Raw genomic sequence first — 19,044 nt, forward strand, 5'->3', positions numbered from 1 at the left:
TCTTGCCTGCCCGGCAGAAGATGGTACAATACGACTGCTAGCAATCCGTATTGCCTGCCTGCTCACCATTAGACGGTTCAATACGACTGACTGCAGGACTAAAGAGAATGACCTGGTCAAGTCACCAAAAATTTAGTCCCTGCGCCCATGTCTGCCCAGGCGCTCCCAGCCGACGTGGCCAGGAGCACCTCGGACATGACGAGGACGGGTACCAGTTATACTGCACCGTCTGCTGCCAGAAGGCAATGGGTTGCTGCTACTGTGTAGCAATGCCGTACCGCGTCTGCCAGCACCCAGGAGACATACGGTGACGGTTACCTGAGCGGGCTCCATGCTTGCGGTGGTATGGCGTCCGCACAGGTAACTCAGGAAAAAAGGCGCGAAACAATTGTCTGCCCTTGCCTTCACGGAGGGAGGGAGGGAACGGGGGCCGGACAATATGTACCCAGAACCACCCGCGACAATGTTTTAGCCCAATCAGAGTGCTCCATTGGGCTGCTCTGGACAGCACTCTCAACTCAGATGCACGATTGTTTGCCGTTGCTCTGACGCAGGGAGGGGCGACTGAGGACACGGCTTACAAGGGTAGAGTTCACGGAGGGTTCCAATAAGAAATGGTGCACCTAAGTTATTGTTCTTATTGGAACAAGGAGGTTAGCCTGGCCTCTGATTGATACATGGCTAGATCTACCTCGCTGCACCTTCTCTGTGCGTGACTGCAGTGTGACCTAGAGGAATGAGTCCCCTAGACAGGGGAGAAGGCAAATGAGTACAAAACAAATCTGGTCTATTTCTTGTTTTGATCCACTCCATCTATCTTTTACATCTTTGGCTAGCAGCAGACGGTGCAGAAGGACTGCATGCCATCCACATCTCATGGCTGCTCGGCAGAAGACGGTGCAATAGGACTGCTAGCAATCCATATTGCCTGCCTGCTCACCATAAGACGGTTCAATAGGACTGACTGCCGGACTAAAAAAAATGACCTGGTCAAGTCACTAAAAATTTAGTCCCTGCGCCCATGTCTGCCCAGGCGCTCCTGATCGACCTCACACAGGCGACCAGGAACACCTCGGACATGACGAGGACGGCTACCAGTCGTACTGTACCGTCTGCTGCCAGAAGGCAATGGGTTGCTGCTACTGTGTAGCAATGCCGTACCGCGTCTGCCAGCACCCAGGAGACATATGGTGACGGTTACCTGAGCGGGCTCCATGCTTGCGGTGGTATGGCGTCCGCACAGGTAACTCAGGAAAAAAGGCGCGAAACAATTGTCTGCCCTTGCCTTCACGGAGGGAGGGAGGGAACGGGGGCCGGACAATATGTACCCAGAACCACCCGCGACAATGTTTTAGCCCAATCAGAGTGCTCCATTGTGACTGCTCTGGACAGCACTCTCAACTCAGATGCACGATTGTTTGCCGTTGCTCTGACGCAGGGAGGGGCGACTGAGGACACGGCTTACAGGGTTGACTTCACGGAGGGTTCCAATAAGAAATGGTGCACCTAAGTTATTGTTCTTATTGGAACAAGGAGGTTAGTCTGGCCTCTGATTGATACATGGCTAGATCTACCTCGCTGCACCTTCTCTGTGAGTGACTGCAGTGTGACCTAGAGGAATGATTCCCCTAGACAGGGGAGGAGGCAAATGAGTACAAACAAATCTGGTCTATTTCTTGTTTTGATCCACTCCATCTATCTTTTACATCTTTGGCTGGCAGCAGACGGTGCAGAAGGACATATTGCCTGCCTGCTCACCATAAGACGGTTCAATAGGACTGACTGCCGGACTAAAAAAAATGACCTGGTCAAGTCACTAAAAATTTAGTCCCTGCGCCCATGTCTGCCCAGGCGCTCCTGATCACACAGGCGACCAGGAGCACCTCGGACATGACGAGGACGGCTACCAGTCGTATTGTACCGTCTGCTGCCACAAGGCAATGGGTTGCTGCTACTGTGTAGCAATGCCGTGCCGCGTCTGCCAGCACCCAGGAGACATACGGTGACGGTTACCTGAGCGGGCTCCATGCTTGCGGTGGTATGGCGTCCGCACAGGTAACTCAGGAAAAAAGGCACGAAACAATTGTCTGCCCTTGCTTTCACGGAGGGAGGGAGGGAAGGGGGGGACTGACGATATGTACCCAGAACCACCCGCGACAATGTTTCAGCCCCATCAGGCATTGGGATCTCAACCCAGAATTCCAATGGGCAGCGGAGACTGCGGGAACTGTGGGATAGCTACCCACAGTGCAACGCTCCAGAAGTCGACTCTAGCCTCGGTACTGTGGAAGCACTCCACCGAGTTAATGCACTTAATGCACTTCTGTGGGGACACACACACTCGAATATATAAAACCGATTTCTAAAAAACCGACTTCTATAAATTCGACCTTATTCCGTAGTGTAGACATACCCTCTGATGCTGTAGTTTGCTCTTTTATAAACCAATTAATCACTTCTCTGTCAGCTAATAATAATCACTGGACTTCTTTTTTGTAAAATGTTTAGTCTTCCCCATTATTAATGATTGCCACTTCAACTGGATCTACTGGGCACAATTAATAGTGGAGTTTTCATTTAGGAGAATTGTTTTCCCAGGAGTGTAGTTCAGTTCCTGTCGGTATTTTCTTTTAGGCTGAACTGTATTCAGTTATCCAATCCTTACAACCTGCTTTGAAAACATCACTTAAAGTCATTCATCCCTAAGGAACATTAATAATTAAGTATTGGGCCAAGTTCTGCCTTCAGTTACTCATACATGGCTGTCACTACTGTTGACTTCAGTTATTCTTTAAATTGGACACTCATAGTTTCCACAAAATCTAGATGTTTTGTCAAGGCTGGGAAACTCTCCAAATACAAACACCCTAACTGCTACAGAGTTCCCAAATTAGTTTCACTGGAACATGCTCTACTGGCATCCAGTAAATACGGTATTCTTTCACTGTTAATGTCTGGGTGTTAACACATATGGTTTATCCATAATTCCCCAGTGAAGCACCAGTCAGTCTTTTCAGTTGGGTCTCTTCCCTGCTTACTGTCTTTTTCTAGTACCTCAAGAAAGCAGTGTTTGGTGGGGAGTGGAAATCTACAAGGTCCATATTCTTACGTGCTTGCATTGGTCCCACAATGACGAAATCTTTCTTTTCTTTTTATTTCTCCTTGTCTGAAGCACTTGCTCACTATTTAATAATTTCCATATTTTTTACTGTATGTACCATTACTGCATTGTTAGCATCCTTGCCCTTCTGAGACTCTCCACTCTTCTGTCATGTCATGGGGATAAATGAGTCATTCTATTTGTGATCTGCTGAGCTGATTGGCAGCTAGTCAGGGTAGTATTTTGCGCTCTGTGGCTGTTACTAATGCTGCTAAAAGTTTTTTAATATATTTTTTCTCTGTCTAAATCTTTAACAGGTTGAGTCACTGTTTCATTCCCATCCCCTAAATGAGTGTGCACACAAGAGTCACTGTTATTTTGATAAAGGGGTTATAATCTCTGTATCTTTCTAGTTTTGTTTGACCAGTTGGTTCTTTCAGAATTTGTTAATTTAGGGTCTCGTCTAAACCCCTAGAAATGGGAACCTTTCCACCGACTTCCATGGACTTTGGATCAGGCCCATTGTTTCCTGAAGGTGATTGGTAAAACAGTTGGAGAGACATATTAGTATCTATCTAACATTCAGAAATTCTATTATTGAGCTATTTATTCTCATTGTTTACGGATGCAATAGTAAAATGCAAACATATTGAAGAGTACAAAAATAACAGAAAAAAGAAACTTTTGAAAAAACTTTAAAGACAGACATGCTAGTATGAATATTGTACAGAACTGCAGTGACATCTGTGAATCAACCTCCACAGGGACCAGCAAAACTAGGTTGCCAAGCAGAGGCAGGTCTTTAATTAAAATGTGAACATTTCACTGGAAATCAAAAAGATCTTAAACTCTGACTTTTGGGTCCAGCTGAGCTGCACTGGGTATAGGACCTGAGAAGGAAGGGCCAGCATGTCTCTCCCAACCCCTGGGGCTGCTGGTGCCTGTTAGAGCCTCAAGGCTGTTCTAACTTGCACTGGTAGTAACAGCCCACAAGGACTGTTATTTTAGCCTGGGGTTATTGGAACCCAGGGCACACCAGCCAGTCCTCTTCACATCCCAGCACATTCCCAATGCACACCAATGCCAGAGGTACTATGCTATTAGAAAGTAGTATAAAGCCAGCTCTCCCACCTGGTGGTACTAATTAGAGCTGCTTTATGATCTCTTTATGCTGCCAGAGCATTGTAAAGCATCTATGTGAGGACTGACCAGCCCTTAATTTAAAGTGAGCACTTCAGACATGGGGTTGCCAATGGAATTTGGGGTCTTTAGTGTGTGCTTCTTTGTGTTCTGATATCCCTTTAGAATTAAAACAGACCAGGTAAGCTTTCAACCGGAGCAGTGTACACCCCCACCCATGAACATAACTCCAGTCACTGTTTCAAATGTTTTTCATCTTTTTTTCTGGACCTCTTTATTTTGGTTCAAATGAGGTTTTGCTGCCTCTCAGCCAATGCCCTCCCATTGGAGCCTGCACTGAAGTCATGCTGTTAAATCTATAACATCAATTATTCCTACAGCAATAGGAGAGGCAGCATGACCCTAGTGGAGTAATGTCGGGACTGGGAGACAGGAACTCCCAAGTTAATCCTGCTTCTGTCAGTGACCTGCTGTGTGGCCCTGGGTCAGTCCCTTAACCTGTTAACTGCTCTCTCATCTATAGAATTGGAATAATAAAATTAATGCAGCCCAAAGGGGTGTTGGTAACCTTAATTAACTCCTTTTTGCATACAGTTTGGAAGATATAGATTACTATGCAAGTGTTTACTTTTGTATTTATTAATTGATTCTGCTGTTATATACTCACAATTATGAATGACTTTGCTCCAGGATTTGGAAGAGGTAGCAGCAAGTCGGGGGGGGGGGGGAGCGGGATCATAGGTCTTTATGTAAAACATAAACATACCTCAGCTGGTATCAACTGGTATAGCTATGAGCGCTGCTGATTTACACTAGCTGGGGCCCTGGCTCAGATATCTTCAGTGATAGCATATATAACAATACAGAAAAATACAGAGCATGGCCATTTCTCTTTGTTCTTGACGTCCTCTCTCTTTCTTTCCATTGTGCTCTAGCACAGACTTCCGCTTTTCAAGAGGATGCTCTGAAGGCAGTGAAGGAGTTAATACTTCTCATAAGTCGTGTTAATCATGTAAATCCTCCTGGCCTCATCACTGACATTTTAGATGCTAGATTTTTGTCGCACTGCCAGGAAGTGTTTAACATGTGACAGTTGCTCATGTTGTTTTTGCAGTGGTTTAAAAAAAGAGGGGAAAACAGTCGCCTTGTGTTTCCAGTTAGGAGACTGAATACATTCCTAAAGGAAAAACACATGATCACACAGTTGCCTGAGATAAATCCCTGCCCACATTTTATATTTAAGTTGAATTATTATTGTGCCCAAATCTGATAGCTAGAACTGTTGCCTGGCTTGACTTTTCCAAACATCTTTCTCCTTCTGTTCAGAAACTTTAAGGGAAGAAAGCGAAAAATGAATTCCTTCAACTTCTTAAAAAGATTTACTTTCTTGACCACATTACCAACACAAACATTTCTCCCTGCAGTTTGTTTGTTTATTCAAAGCTGGTTGGAGACCCAGGCTGTAGGTTCCAGAAATATTTTCAAGATAACAAAAGTGGGCAGCAACCTCCAAAGAGGTTTCAAAAAGATTCGCATCTGTATTTAAACTCAAAAATGCCATTTATCAGGGTTTGTAGAAGTTTGAGATTATCCAAGTCTCAGTTGATCCTGGTGCACAGTAATTATTAAAGGTGCTATGGCCAAGATCTTAATAAATGGGTGCCAAAATTAGGCTCCTAAATTCATATTCAGGCATCTAAGTAACTATATGTGCTGAGGTGCTGGCACCTTCTACTGACTTAAATAGTCAATCACTATATCTATCTACCTCAATTATGCTAGCAGAAGCACAAAAACAAAATACAAAACAAAAGAAAACAAACCCTCTCTCCCACAAACCACCAAACCAAACCATATATATATATATATATATATATATATATATATATTCAAACTAGCTGGTCTAGCTTTAAACTTCTAGGAGTGTTTTACAACCAGTCTTTTGCAAAGTGTCCTTGTAATTGTATTGTGTGCAGCCCACTAATTAACATAACCACAGTATTCTTGGTATACACATACATTTCAGAGTCTTTGACAGAGAACAGGATTGCAATGTTTACAGTTTTCCTTTCTATTTACTGGGAGGTTTGATCCCAAGTGAAGAGGGTTTGGCCTTTGGGACATTCTTCTTCGTGTGATGAGGATTTAGGAAACTGCTTTTCTGTCTCTCATTTCAAAACTCCAGTTGGATTCTTTTTAGCACAGAAAACTCACACACAGTGTTGAGATGAGGCACTTAAGGATACAGGATGCTTCATAAATTACTATTAATAATTTGGTCTTTCTCTTCCAAGTCTTGTCGCTCAGGGTGTGTCACTGCATTCCAGCATGTGTGAGTGTTTTTTCCATCCTAGACTTTTTTTTTTTTTTTTAGTGCCCCTGGGAGTCTAATAACAAGATATCCAGCTCCAGGCCCCATCATCACCTTCAGTGGCGTCAGGAGATGCTGAATCAACTGTTCTCCCTTGGGTAATGTTGGGCAAGTTAAACGCAGATGTTTAGTGCTCATGAAATCAGTACACACTTTATGCAGAAACTGACCACAGTTTGCAATGTCTCAGGAGTGGGAAAGTGGGGGTGTTGTGACAAGCAGCTATAAAGAATAGCTGCTGCAGATCATGCCTGAGACCAGTGGGCCAGTCCAGGAAATTCATTTGTTAAGACTTAAAGAATAACTTTTTTGCAGTCACATTTTTGCAGAGCTGAAAGAGCTCACTGAACACAAAAGCAGCAAACCCTGCCAGATTTTGCCTTCATTAACATTTCAATATCTGAAGTTAAGTATTTTTTCACTCGTATAAATAGCTCTATTATCAGTTTTCTGTTCTTGTGAAATACAGTCACACTTTGTTTTTCAGATTTCAGGGAAGAGTTTACATTTTTAATTAAAAGTGACCAAAATTTGCCCCTGATGTAACTATATTTGCTACTGCTTTTAGGTCACTTCACTGGGCTTTGGATCAGGCTGTAGTGGATGAACGATTTGGCACCATAAATGCTTCTAGTGGATATTCCTCTCCAAAGATGACGCTGCTTCTTACAAACACACTTTTCTGGGTTCTCTCATTTCTTGTGTAATTGTATGTATCACATACCATTGGAAGTCAGAATAGGACCTGATGGTACGTGCATGGATTTCAGAAGTTTCCCGTTGTGCCACTAATGAAGAACTGGTTTATAGGCTGAAAAATACTAAGACTTTGCAAAAATACAGCATCCTTGGCTAGATGAAATGGTATCAAATAGACACTTTTAAAATCAAAATCTTGTTGGATTTAGCAGGGATCTCTAGGATTCTCAACTCAACTAAAAAAAAAATGGTGACCAAAATATGAAACCTCCTTGTCACGAATGGTAGTTGGCAGTGTAATCTGTGCTCAGTTACCTGTCAGCAGGTGGTGAAATTTGGTTGCCATTTTGTGCAAGGCACCTGACACTTTTAACATGAAGCTGAACAAGGGAGGATTATTGACTCAGGGTATGCCCTGAAGCATGAGGATTAAAGTTCTGTGACTCAATGACATTTTAGGAAACGTGAGTTGGATGCTAAGGCCTGATTCCGATCTTGCACCAGTATACATCAGGAGTATTGCCTTTAAAGTCTGCGGCGTTACATTGTTGTGAAACCTGTCTAACAGGGAGCAGAAATCAGGACCTAAATCTCTACAGGGTTTCTTCAGATCCGCAGTGAGACTCATTATTTTAGCCATTAATAGGGAGGGGGGAGGGATCACGGCCTGTAACCTTTAGCACCTGCTACAGGGAGAGTGAAGGACCTCATTTACTTGTGTTTTATTAGTGTTTCATTCCACTCTCCAAACCCGAGAAGCTCAAGTGACAATCTATCCTGCTATCTACTTTCCTGTAACTAGCTTAGCTGGCTTTTAGGAAGGAAAGGGAAAATCAGAGCATAGCACCTGAAAGTCTCTCTGTTGTAAACAACTCAGAGCAACTCACTTACCAGATCTTCCCTGATACTACATTATGCAGGCTCTCATTTTCCGCTCCTGGTGTGTGCTTGGCCCTGGTTGGTAAACAGAAGCCTCCAATAGCTAATCCAACCTAACATTTCATAAATGCACCATATATTTTTTTCCCCGTTCTGAATTATGCTGAGAGCTACCCATAGCAGATGCTGATACTCATGTCTGTGTCACTCAAACAAGACAGCTTTTGAAAGTAGGATTTTTTTTGATGAATAGGTAGCTGGGTGCATGACCCTTGTGGGCTTACACTGAAGAAACCTCTGGATCCCTTTGGACAAACAAACAAACAAGCAGGATTTATGCTTGTTCTCTCTGCTTTGCGCTGTTAAATGGTTGCTGCATTTCATCCCACAGGGTAAAGTGATTCCTATATCATAGATAGTATGTAAGTTAGTTTGTAACATGCTTTGGGATCCGTCTGATGAAAGGTGCTATATAGATTTATATCAGGATTCAAATTAATCCAAGATTAAAGGCTAAGAATAAAATTAATGTTAGTCACCATGGGCTTATGGAAAATAAGTTGTTTCAAATAAACCTGACTTCATTCTTTGATGAGATTATAAGTTTGGTTGATAAAAGTCACTGAATAGATGTGATATACTTAGCTTTTCATATGGCATTTGACTTTGTACTGAATGACATTCTGATTTAAAAAATAGCACTATACACTATCAATACAGCACACATTAAATGGATTTAGAATTGGGTAACTGACAGATTTGAAAAAGTAGTTGTCAGTAGGGAATCATCATTGAATGCGGGTTTTCTAGGAGGGTTCCATGGGGGTCAGTACTAGGCCTGACGCTATTCAATATTTTAATCATGATCTGGAAGAGTCACTGCTGATAAAATTTCTGGATGACAAAAAGATTGGTGGAATGGTAAATAATGATGAGGACAAGGCAGTCATACAAAGCGATCCGGATCACCTGGTAAACTAGGCCCATTCAAAAAAATGTGTTATAATGCAGCCAAATGCAAAGTTCTCCATCTAGGAACAAGGAATGCAGGCCATACCTACAGAATGGGGAACTGTATCCCAGAAAGCGGTGACTCCAAAAGGATCTAGGGGTCATTGTGGACAAGCAACTTCACATGAGCTCCCAGTGCAATGCTAGGGCAGGAAGGACGAATGTGATCCTTGGATGTATAAACAGGGGAGTAGTAAGTACAGCAGGGGGTGATTTTACCTCTGTACAAGAGTATTGGTGAGACCAATACTGGGAAACTGAATCTAGTTCTGGTGTCTGCATTTTAAAAAGGATATTGAAAAACTGGAGGAAAAAACACCCCCAAAAATGATTCAAGGGCTGGAGAAAATGCTGTATAGTGAGAGACTTAAAGAGCACAATCTGTTTAGCTTACCCAAAAGAAGACTGAGATGTTGGATGATAACAGTGTATAAGTGCCATTATGGGGAGAAAATAGGGCACTAAAGGCCTCTTTCGTCTAGCAGAGAAAGAAAGGCATAATAAGACCCAGTAACTGAAAGCTGAAGCCAGACAAAGCCAAATTGGAAATAAGGAACAATTTTTTAACAGTGAGGGTGACTAACCTCTGTAACAAAATCCTATCTTTTGAAGACTTCAGATCAAGAGTGGATGCCTTTCTGGGTGTGACAAGTTACTGGGCTCAATACAGGGGTAACTGGGTGAAATGTAATGGCCTACGTTACACAGGAGGACAGGCTAGATGATCTAATGCAGTGGTTCTCAACCAGGGGTTTGGGGCCCCCCGGGGGGCTGCGAGCAGGTTTTGGGGGGGCACCAAGCAGGGCCAGCATTAGACTTGCTGGGGCCCAGGGCAGAAAGCTGAAGCCCCACCACGCACAGCTGAAGCCCAGGTCCCTGAGCCCTGCCACTTGGGGCTGCAGCCAAAGCCTGAGCAACTTAGCTTCACGGCGGGGCCCTGTGGTGTGGAGCCCCGAGCAACTGCCCTGCTTGCTACCCCCTAACGCCGGCCCTCGGCTTTATAGGCATAAAATCAGTGGTTGTGGCACAGGTGGGCCATGGAGCTTTTATAGCATGTTGGGGGGGCCTCAGAAAGAAAATGGTTGAGAACCCCTGATCTAGTGGATCCTTCTGCCCTTAAACTGTATGAATCATCATCATCAAGAGGTAGCATAGCTCACTATTAGATCTAAATCTGAGATCTGCTCACATATGCTGCCTCTCTCTACATACATAAAGAAAAGGAGTACTTGTGGCACCTTAGAGACTAACAAATTTATTTGAGCATAAGCTTTCGTGAGCTACAGCTCACTTCATCGGATGCATTCGAAAAGAAAAGCCTTTTTTATTTCTTAGAAAAATGCATATTCTCTGGAAAGAGGTTGCGATCAGACTCAAGCAACTAAATAGCTGGGACAAACATTTAAAGAAGTGTTTGATTAAACAGCAGAGGAGACAAGATGCCCTGGGACCAGTGGCAGGGCTGGGGAACAGTATAACCTTGTGGAGTGAAATTGTCCAGAAGCCGCGCACCACCACTCACTTTGCAACAAAACACTTTTGTGTCTCCATGCAGATTACTGGCACTATAAATAGTTTCTGCTCAAAGTAAATATTTTTTGAGAGTACTCTGCCCTGCTGGCATGAGATCCTCAGGCTGAGCAGCTCAGCAGCAGCTTCCCAAGTCTCTCTCTCTCTCTCTCTCTCTCTGCACGGCCACACATTCCCAGTGACACAAAGCTGCTAATGCCTCTCCCCTCACAAACGGCCATCAGACCCCAACCATTAATACAGACAATCCTGATGTGGCTTGTTAGTGGGTTAGACTCTTTACAGATTCCTCAATTTCTGTATATTTCACAGCCTGGGGCTGAATATATCTGGTTTTATAACGACTTTGAAATTGGCCTGGGAGTTCGGGATGATTTGTATGGGGACATGTTGACGCTCCTGCATTATCTTAGGATACTGAGAAACAGGGTCCACTCTTTTAGATTTGGGGCAGAGAGAAAGAGGGTAATTTGTCACTAAAACTGCTTTCAGCCAATAGTCTTTTTCTCATCTCAACACTGCCAGCTTTCAATGTTTTATTGGAATGTTGCAGACTTCCCCACTTTCTTTAATGATCCCAGCAGCTTGTTGAAATGAGCTCTGCATTTTATAACCTAGTTTGTTTAAAGAGTGTGTGTGTATGGCGGTAGGAAGTCTGGCAAAAATCAGAGCTTGCCACATTTTTTCCAGGCCTATATTGTGCAACTCCATATTTCTTTGCCATGTTGGCTTCATGAAGTAACATTAATGGAGCCCTTACATACAGTTCAGTGCTTGGGAAATGTAGTGGAAAATATAATTTATGCAAGAAACATAGATAATCCCATGTTCTTTGCAAGCTTGCTGTAAAAATGTCGGAGTTACCTTCTGTGGAGAACTAGATTCAGATGGCACTTAAGTCAGGTCAGAAGCAGGTCAGGTCTTTCTGAAAGGAGAGTCTATTTCCTTGCTGTGCGGGAATTCCTAACAGTCCTTTCTGCTGTTTGTTTTCCTTACTGGAACATTTAGTGGGTGCGCAGTTAAGCAGCACACAGCTGCTATGGCGATTGCATCTCAGTGTTATCAGCTTTGAGGATGGGTTCACGGAGCCCCCTGAGAATGCCACTGTCCCAGTTCCCTTTGATCACATGCTAAAGACCAACAATCGGCCCCAGGGCACCTCGGGGCTCCTCACTGTCACACGCTTTGTTATCCTTTGCTGCACCAGAGTCCAGTGAAGTCCATGGCTTCAAAATCACAGTCCCAGCTGCAAAGCATGAGAGTTCAGCTAATTCCTTGCAGGGCGGCTCTGAAGACTGTTCCCTGCCGCATAATACATGAGTCTCAAGAAAAAAATATTGCAATTCCTTGCAGGCCAGCTCTGGTGGCTCCATAGGAAACAACAGACATCAGCAGCATGATACAGCAAAACCAACATTCCTCTTGTCCAAAATGGCCATGTCACTTCCCACCTGGCCTGGGCCACACAGATCAAGAAGGCAAGAAACAGAAAAACAAACACTTTAGAAAGACGCAGTTGTGAACTGGTGTAAAAGTGACATGCAATGGGCCTTAAGGCTAGCTGTATCTTTTGCTGAACCAGTTTGCTCAACTTTGTGTTAATCTAGTCTATCAATTTCTTCCTGTCTCTCTAGGCATATTGATACATGTTCATCATTTTGGCCTGGAAGGTTTTTTTATTTTTTAACCCACTACTTCAGAAAGTCTGTGAACCAGAAAGTCTCTGCCCCAAAGATCTTACACTCAAATCCAATAGAACAGTGGTTTTCAACCTGTGGTCCCTGAATCCCTGGGGGTCCACAGACTATGTCTAAGGGGTCCACAAAAGGTTGCCATTACCATAGAACCATGGTTTTCAACCTGGGGTCTGTGGACCCGTGTCTAAGATTTCCAAAGGAGTCCGTGCCTCCATCTGAAATTTTTTAGGGGTCTGCAAATGAAAAAAGGTTGAAAACCACTGGAATAGAAAAAGGCAGTACAAGGGGAGGTGGAGATGAGAACTATTAAGAAAATGGTGGGGGCAGGGGGGCGGGGGAAGTTTCCTTAGACATTTTTTTTACTTTCATCAAAATATCAAAAACTACCATTTTTTGGCCAAACCCCCAAAGTTATCAGTTTTTGGCCACAAAGATTTGGGTTTCCAGTTTTCGATGAAAAGTCACCATTTTGTTAAATTGAAAACCCATTGAAAAAGAGCTTTGGTGGAGAATTTTTGACCAGCCCTGGTGGAGGCAGCATCAGTGAGGAGATGGCCTAGGTGTCCTCAGGGAACACGTGGGTTAGTGGGAGGAAAGGAAGAGGTTTAGGCGCGTGGGGTAGGGAGGGCTGTTCTAAACATTGGAGGCAGAGAGAAAGAAGAACCAAAGCGGAGAATGGGAGAAGGAGACAAAGGGAGCAGATAGGAGGCAGGATTGGAGATCCCGAAGGAGTCATTTTATTTAAAGAGCAAATGTAGTGTGCCCATGCTCCTGCATCTCTATCATGCTTTATTATTATTATTTAATATTGGCACTGTGATGGTAGCTCGTAGGGGTCCCAGACAAGGAACCTAAAAGCCAGTCTCTGCCCCAAAGGCCTTACAATCTAACCATTTGTGTGAGGCACCCTAGTTTTGTGGGTTTATTTAACATCCGAGTTGGAGCAAGTGCAGGAACTCCAGCCCTTGCTGGATCAGCAGAGCAATCTGTTGGTGCTGTTTCTGGATAATGTGTCTCTCAGCAGTCACGCTGCAGAGCCTCCCTCTGCCAATTATGTGTCTCTAATACAGGCATCGCTTTGTATTCAGTGGTGAATTCCTTTCAGTTATTTTCGGGTAAGTAATCGTGCGTGACTCAAAAGTACCATAGAGAGATTGGTTGATGTCAACTGATATGTCTTTGGAAATCAGACTCACTTCCTGAAGTTGGCCTCAGAACAGAAGAGAATTGAGTCAAGATGCTCAGGGATTCTAGGCTCTCCAGGTTGGTTTGGGCTCAGAAATCATAAAGAGAGAGGGAGCACCTGGCTTTGCTGACTGGCTTTTCTCCTTCTTCTATGACTTACTGGAATCACCATGGCAATTCTTTTGCTGTCTACTTTTTCTTCTGGGTACTGTTCTCTCTTCCGGCATGTGTGGCAGGGGCTAATGAGGGTCTATATCAGACTGAATGGTTTGTTCTTTTCTAATGAACATAAAAAGAGAGTCTCCCTGGAAGAGACAGAGTAAGACAGATTCACAGCAGACCCAGCTAAGCTGCCTTTTTTTGGTATGAGGGGATTTTCCCAGCTGGTGTGCAGGCTGCTAGTGAGGTTGAGGCCGGATGGCACCAATGTCCATCTGGTATCTTATGCAGGAAGCACAAGGTGGGAACATCTCCCAGCTACTAGTCTGATTTGGTTTCTATCATGTGTATCGCAAGATTGAAGCTGGAGAAACCAAGTTCACTCCTTTCTTGTTATTCTCGCCAAATTGCTCACCTTGGACCCAATCCAAATCTATTAAAGTCAGTGGGAAAGCTCTCATTGTCTCTAGTGGGAATTGATCAGACTCTGTGAGTATGTAGCATATTTTCCATTTATGCCACACCCACTGATTATATTTTATCTTAAACTAGACTGTAAACTCTTTGGGGAGGGACTGTGGCTTCCTAATTTGTCTGTACAGAGTCTAGCACAATGGGGCCCCGATCCTGATTGCACTAATGTAATACAAATAAATAATAGTATTTATCTATCTATCATATCTGGATTTTCACGCTGCTTGTCACTATGCTGTCTCTGTGCCGTCTGTCCTTAATTGTTGTATAGTGCTGTTAATAGTTGCTGCTTTTCACCCCAGAGTTGATTACATTTCAGTGGTGGTTGAAGTAAAGTGTGCATGGACTTCAGATCATTTTTTAAAGTATTGTATACACTTTGGGATCTTTTGGAGCAAAAAGTGCTCTATAAAATGTACGGTTGTTACTCTATTGGGTTTTTCCTTTTGCTTTTACACCAGAACACTTAGGGAAAAGGAAAAACACCAAGGTGCAGCTGAGAAGTGAATCTGAACAATATACAAAGGGAACCTCGAACAGCTGTCCACACAAGGCACTAAACAGGTGGGATGTCTTTAGTGGTTGTTACAGTAAGTAGGAGACCTCTGTGACAAAGGCAACAGTGTTCAAAATTGAAGGAAGGATGTTAAGCCACACGCAGCTGCTGGGAGATGAGGTTTCAATGCAAATCTAAACAAAGCTTTTGCTAAAAGGAAATAGATCCTCCTGCGTGCAGGGAGGTTGAAACTGAGCAAGTAGCTGCTTGACATCATCAAGCTGAGCATTGGATTACAACAAACAGGGACTTGGAAAGAGAGGCAGGACACGCCCCCCAAACCCTTGAAGTGCAACTTCATTTAGCAGCTATTAGTACAAAGAAACTGTAAGTCTGAAACTGACTGTGATAAGCTGGCCAGCTTGGCTGCTTGCCATACCAGGCAGGTATGCTGTGTGTGTGTGTTGGGGGGGGGGGGGTTAATTGAGCCTGGATTTGTTCATTAACGGCTTGATTTCTTAACTTGGAGAGCAGCTGGAGCTGTGTTCCGTAAGTACAGTTTTACATGCTGCTAAGAGAGAATGAGCTGCAGAGAATACAAATGTTAGCAATTTACGGTGCATCAGATATAGGAGTCGTTATTTTTACACAGTGATACATATGCGATTACAAGGACGTGCTGATCTGGTCCAAAGCTCTCAGCATTGTTGTGCGGGAGCCAGAACTGTGACTCTGATAGATTATTTGTCTAAAGATATATTAAGCTTTTGCCTAAACTACTGGGAATGGCAGAATCAAACTGCCCACAAACCGCAGACTAGATGGAATCCCATTTTTCTACATAGTGTTTGTAGGTTGGTTGGTAGGGATGTGGCTACCATTCCACTTGAAAGGAATGCCATTCAGTGCATGCTCCATAGGGCAAGTGGAGAGAGTGTATTCATTATTTAGCAATCAAAATGCAACGTGTCTCTGTGACACCAATGGGAACATCTAGCCTGATTTCTGTAGTCTGTCTGTTTATTTCCAGAAAGTGACCAGGCACTGGCACAGAATATCCTACAGCATTGCTTTAGCCTTTGGTTTATGAATGAAACAATAATACAAATCCACAAGCTGTCTTGAGGGACTCTGTGTATGGAGCATATACTGTACCAGGCACGTTGTGCTGCGATCAGGGTGGTCATGTTATAACATGAAATATCATTAAGTACTGCGAGGAATGGCATGTGTACTAACGGTTCAGTCTGCACCATTGATGTGAATGGGAGTTTTGTCACTAGCTTCAATGGAAGCAGAATCAGAGATGCTGTAGGGTCCAGCCTTATAAGCAAATGCAAAAAACTCACTGTTTTAAAATGAAGAGCCTTAAATAAAGCCACAGTGGGGAGGGATCAGCAAAACACTTTAGAAACTGGATTGAAAAATCCTCCCTTGTGGATCAGGGCTTTGTCCCCCTGAGCAACTGATATGGCTTATGGGGGTGCAGATCATATGAACCGCACAACAGGTGAAAAGGGATGAAGGAAGGGAAATGTTTCCATTTGCTCAGGAGGTGGTACTAGGTCCACAAAATGTGAACCAAATCCAGCTTGCCTTACTCACAGGAGCAGTCTCACTGGTGCCTAGATTCTCCTGGGATGGATGGATGGATAGCTGAGTCTATTAAAGAGTACATCAAATAAGAGGTAGACCTAGACAGTATGTTGCACCAATGAAGTAGCACTAAGGTGAGTCCTTTAGAGAGGGGAAAACTCCAAGCTCAGCCTGCAAGCCAGATGCAGCCCATGGAGTTCTGCACTAAGAATTGCCAGAACCCTCCTGTTTAATAAGGAGATGCAGCATGTAATGCAGTAAGCAGTCCATTCCACGACTGCTGAATCCAGGCCAAGACAGACCCTGTGTGGTAACTGTGAAGCACAATCTGCATTTTCCAATCTGCGAGCTAGAGAGAGCTACAGAATTATGAGTAACCAGCATCCTGAAGACACTTCAAGCCTCTTCTCTCTAGTGAGGGACACTACGTTGGTGGCAAGGACATATGGATGGGTTGAGGCTCAACACCTGGTTTCATTACGCCGCAAATGCAGTTTCACTGAAGGTCTCTAGAGACACCAGTCATCTATCTCAGTGATACCCAGCCATCTCAACCACAACAGGAAATGCCAAGTCTCCCAGGCAAAGCTACACCTAGTTCCTAATATTCATTGAGAGATCCCATTTCGCATATGAAAGAGTAGAGTGAAAGCTCAAGTACCTTACAGAAATGGGTATCATGGGTAAGATAGATGGACTCCAACCATGGATATCTCTGATAATGAAGGCACCAAAACCCAATAACCCAGATCAAATCAGAATATGCATGGATATGCATCTCCCCAAAACTGTGCTCTTCTGGGAGTGGCACGACTCACCCAACGTTGATGCCACCATTGGTGATTTTGAGGAAACCACAACTTTCTCCTCGTCATTGTCAGTGCTAAATGTCATCAGCTTGAATTTACACTGGAGTTGAGCTCTCTCATCACGGGAACTGCTTGAGTCTTTCAGATTAAGTGAAATCTGGCTTTTTTTAAAAAAAGCAGACTTTTACACAAAGACTTTCTGGTTTTAATTTTTTATGGGTTTGGACATTTTTAAAAAAAAAATTTCAACAGATATTTTGAACAAAAACATTAAGCTTTTGTTTATTCTGAAAAAATGATTTCTTTTCTGTTTCCACATTGACACGTTCCATATTGAAAGTTTTTGATTGGTCATTTTAGTCACATGGTGAGTTGGAATGTTCCATTTTCAAAATATGCGTATTTCAAATCAGAAAAATTTTGAGTATAATTCTGTAGAACATTAAAACTGGACCATCGTAAAACATAAAATGAAAAATGCTTTCAAATTTGCTGAAATTCCTGTGTATCTACAGTATTCATATAGCCCTGGAACCAGTCTGAGCACCTAACTGTCTTTAATGTATTTATCCTCAAAACTCTCTTGTGAGTTAGGGAAGAGATATCCCCATTTTGCAGGTGGGGAACTGAGGCACAGAGGGACTACGTGACTTGCCCAAGTCATGCAGGAAATCTGTGGAAGAAAGAGAAAATGGAGCCTGAGTCCCAGACTTTTCCTAATCACTGGACCATCCTTCCAATTTCTGTGGAGCTGTGCCCCCCACCTTTTTCACCCAGATCTGATACAATCTCAGCACCCCTTAGTCTTCAGCGATTCACAAGACTCAAACCCCCAATCCAGCAGTTTCTACAAGACTGCCTTAGCGCCAAAAAATTTAGCAATCAGATCTGATTCATGGGACTCATGGCAAATCAGTCAAAGCAGTCTGGGTATTTGAAAGACTCCAAGAGAGGAACCTCACTCTCAATTGGGCTAAGTGGGAATTCCACAAATCCCCAGGAGAATATTTTGTCTGTGTCATTTTGGTGACTGGACTAGTCCCAGATCCTAACAAGGTAGCAGTTATCAGAAGCATGTTGGTTCCATAGCATGCCAGTGAGGTACACCACGTCCTAGGAATGCTTAACAATTGTGTATACATCATTCCCAGCTACTCAGGATCATTTCTATACCTTGGTAGTAACATCATTCCAGAAATCAACCAGTCTAGGGCCAGTGATTTAAGTGTAGGGAAACTTTCCTCTACCGCCTTAAACTATTTATTCCTTGGCTGCAAACATTTCACTGTGTCTCACCCTGGGGGTGTGTATTTGTCCACTTCTCCCCCATACGGTTCCATGGCTTGTGCTATGATTTGCTAAGTTCTTTATATCGCAACCCAGCATTTACATTGGGATGAGGCTTTGAGACCTTTGTGTGTCTTCTCTGTGCCCACTCTCCACTAGAAAGGTTACAAATCACAAGTCACTGCATGGGGGCATTCCCATAAGAGCTCTGTAATACTTGGATTTGTTGGTGATGGCAGTGCAGGCACAGCTTATCCGTGGTGTAACTCCATTGACTTTGGCAAAGTTACTTTTTACACAGAGCATAACTAACCTGTGGAATTCATTGCCACAAGATATCACTGAGACTAAGAGTTTAGTAGATTTCAAAAACAGATCAGGCATATATATGGAGATGAATATTCACAGTTATAATGAATAGCATATACTTTTGTTTCAGGACAACTACTAACTGAGGTGGGGGGGGATATTCTACAACTGTCCATTGCAGGATTTCTTGCACTTTTATCTAAAGCAGCTGGTGCTGACTATTGTTGGAGGCAGGATATAGGACTATCTGGGTCACTGGTCTGAGCTGATAAGGCAATTACTATGTGCCTCAGGCTGAATTC

At 43.5% G+C, this 19,044-nt stretch overlaps 1 protein-coding gene across 12 annotated transcripts in view; it reads left to right on the forward strand.

The window, feature by feature from the left end:
* The first annotated feature begins 13,479 nt into the window (after positions 1-13,479).
* Positions 13,480-19,044, forward strand: part of PKIG (cAMP-dependent protein kinase inhibitor gamma) — a 30,176-nt gene continuing 24,611 nt past the window's right edge. The window contains exon 1 of one of the 12 annotated variants that reach the window (XM_074970129.1): positions 13,480-13,542. The gene's annotated coding sequence lies outside the window, so the exon portion shown is untranslated. Of the gene's footprint in view, positions 13,543-13,612; positions 13,691-14,868; positions 15,188-15,207; positions 15,291-19,044 lie in introns of those variants that run through there. The other 11 variants (XM_074970131.1, XM_074970124.1, XM_074970127.1 and 8 more) reach the window with 11 other exon arrangements.

This window comes from Natator depressus, chromosome 13 (genome assembly GCF_965152275.1).
Source record: "Natator depressus isolate rNatDep1 chromosome 13, rNatDep2.hap1, whole genome shotgun sequence".
Taxonomy (NCBI): domain Eukaryota; kingdom Metazoa; phylum Chordata; order Testudines; family Cheloniidae; genus Natator; species Natator depressus.